The sequence below is a fragment of the Blennius ocellaris genome (assembly GCF_963422515.1).
Source record: "Blennius ocellaris genome assembly, chromosome: 3".
NCBI lineage: Eukaryota > Metazoa > Chordata > Actinopteri > Blenniiformes > Blenniidae > Blennius > Blennius ocellaris.
The window spans coordinates 30,254,069-30,257,555 of NC_137652.1; positions in this window are offsets into that span (position 1 = coordinate 30,254,069).

A 3,487-nucleotide genomic window follows, 5' to 3' on the forward strand; every position below is an offset into this window, starting at 1 on the left:
AAGCGGAGCTGGTTTGGGACGGCGAGGCACAACTGGCTCCTGTTGTGGATTGACCGCCTGGAGGAAGAGGAGGCTCTGAGCTTCTGCTGTAGCATCAGAGCTTTGTTGTCGGTCTGAAGCCAGTTGTGGATAAACACACATCACTGTCGACATCCCACACAGGAACAGACATTACTGACAATAAGCCTTTATTTATACAAATTTCCCAAACTCTTTGAGGCAGCCTGCCATTGTGGCCATTTTGGTACTTAAGATTCTTATTTGGGGCCTTTACTATGTACTGGCATGTCCAACTATTCTTTAAAAGAATATAGGCTATACATCTGAGTTTGCCTCATTTTAATTCTCCTCACTGACTGAAAGACATTAGAAAACTTTCCATTTGAAAAAATGCAACAAGTGCAGAATTACAAATATTTTTAAATGCCTGTGCAACTTCATCCAAACTGAAGCGACAGTCCTTCACGTCTTCTGTCGACTGAAGGAACATCAGGCTGTGGTCACAGTATCTGCCCTGAGGAGCTGCTTCCTCTGCCGCTGAAAGAGATGCATTGTGGGTTCCTTTCATTAAATGTTGGTATGCTTTAAGATGTGTGGCTGCATTTATATACGTATTTTTAAAATGGATTCATGTTCATTGTGGAGGGAAGACTATTTCACAAACTATGCAGATCAGGACCAGAAATCAGCAGGTTTTTTTTTATCAGTCTCATTTTTGTACGTGAAACTACTGATTCTGCTGCAGATGAAATAAAGCTGTTTGTTTCTGAATATTTGAAAAGTGTCTTGGTCAGTGTATACATTGCACGCACACACACACACACACACACACACACACACACACACACACACACACAGGAAGCTCTTTGTGGGATCAAACCAAGACATTTCGGCTGTGAGGCAGCAGTGCTAACCACTGAATAATAGTCCAATCAGGCAGCGTTACAACAAAAAACAAAACAAAACAAAACAAAGCAAAATCTTCAAACGTGCTGGACTCTTCTTCAAATCAAATTAAAATCAAACAGCTGATGCCACACAGTAATGTGTGTCATCAGCATGTGTCTTTAGTCGGGGTTATATTAGGCTTCTTGGTGTTGGTAATGATTGTGTTGTGCTTTGTTTTTGTTGCTTAGTTTGTGTAGTTAGTTCATTTATTTTAGTTTGGTTTAATATTTGGAAATTGGCAACCAGGAGTGAAGACGGTTTTGTGTGTCATGTCGTCCTACCATGGTGTTCTTATTTGTTGTGTAGAAAATAAAAGCCTCTCCTGGAAGCCTCCCATGAAGGGAAAAGCCCATTTTCATTTGTTAATCCTATGAATCATGGTTGACATGATTGTCATGGCGTGTCACTGTTGTAGATGGATATAAAGCTTCCTCAGTAGAAATAAATGCACATAGGTGCCCCTTCTAATGCCGCACAATACAGCAGCACGAGTCTATGAGGCATCGGATACGGAGCCACCTCATTGATTGACTAAAAGGTTTGAAAGATTTGCACCACTTACCTGACCCTCATCCAACCTCAAACCAAGTAATTATCTTACTTCCAGCCATGATATGAGGGCCTGCTCAGAGTGTGAGAGACACACCTTCAGTGGTCATGGGGCTGATCAGGTCGGGGAGCAGGGCCGGTGCTGTATACTTGATGAGAGAAGGCAGGTGATAATAGCATTACATCTACATGAAACTTGAACATGAAAGAAGATGAGGCATCGACGGCCACAGTCATCTAAAACACGCTGTATTCACCTCAATCACAAAGTGAATGAACCACAATAGAAATATAGAGGTAGACGAAGAACCAGTGCACTTGTTGATGACAAGACAAAAGGAAATAGGAAGAAAACAAGTATTTTGAAAACAAGAAGTGCAACAGTAACCGTTACGACCTGGCGTTGTGTGTGCACGCTTCTCACACTCCTGAACATCTTCTGCTGGGATTCAATCCCAAATGATGAGGCTCTAGTTTCTTTCCCTTATTTATTCTATGCAGGTGAAAAACCTTAAATAAACACCAGTGTAACTATACAAGATGAAATATAATCAACACATCAATCAAACCAAGTTAGAGAAATGTGACGTCACAATTATAGTAGTCAATTTAGCAAGTACTCAACACATTAAATACATTTACATTATAATACAAACTATTTGAGTCAAATTATCAACCGTTTCCAAATGAATCATTTAGCTTAAATAATCATGCTGGTATTTAATTTATTAAGCAGTATAAAATATAATTATGAAATGTGATGCAATATAAATATACATAACATTCTTTAAAGTACATTTTAGTGGATCAGGTATAATTTACCACAATAATTACAGTTTTCTTTAATAATAAATGACTCATATCAGATATACACATACACATAGCAGCTTTATTTACCCAAACAACAACACAGTGAGGTAAATAAACCATTTAGGCCGAATCAGCCACCGTCCACACCCAGAGTGAAAGAGTGCTTTGGAAGAAGTCCATATTTCTGAGCGCACTCAAACACAACATGCAGCGTCGGCACCAAACGTCGGTGTAGAAATCCAGGATATTACCTCTACCCGCAGTCGTCTTCAGCCTTACTTGGTGAGAGACCATAATGTGCAGCTCACCAGTTCAACTGATCGCAGGCAGCCTCCTTTGCTTTTCCGCTCCGCTCTTCATGCTCCCAACAGCTGATCACCCTGATTAAACACCTGGAGCATCACTGTGGGCCCAGCGCAGGGCCAGATGTGGGCTGGCTGAACGCCACTCGCCACAACACTCAACCTTCCCGTATTCATACAGGCAGGTTGCAGAACTTGGAGGCGAACTAGATTATTACTGAAAAGACTCACTCCTCCTCTACAGGCAGAAGGACGACGAGCCGCCTGACATGTCTTCACAGCACTACACCAATAAAACTCCCCTTTTGGTCAGGGGGTGTTGACCTTGGTTGCTGCACTGGAACACATTGGCCAAGTGCGAGGCGGACTTCAGCATCTCTTACAACACCCTTCGAGTCCGAGGTCACCACAACAGTCTTCCAAGTCAGAACTGGCCCCGCAGAGCATTCTGGTCACAAAGCCAAACCACATCCCCCCCAGCAACGTTCCTTTCAGTGTTCTGGGCCCGGATCCATGTTCTCCCCCACAGTCCCCCCCCCCCAAGAGAACAGGCTCCAAGAACAATGGGGAGACAATAGAACAGCAGGGGGGAGGACAGCAACCTGAGAGGTTGGAAAAGCCTCATCATTGGTAGAACCTGACCCGGACACAGCAGGGGTCCCAAATGCAACTTGGTCAAACCAGCTCACAACCAACTGCCCACCCCCCTCAACCTGGTCTCCCAGGGACCAGGTCTCTGCTGCACCGGGTCAAGACAGCACCAAGTGGACCACAAGAACCAAACCAAGGTTCAGTCTGCTGGTGAGCAGAACACAGTGTTTGGACGATCCTGCTTCTCTTTTCCTTTTTCTCTTTGTGGATCCTGGAAGCAGACGTGA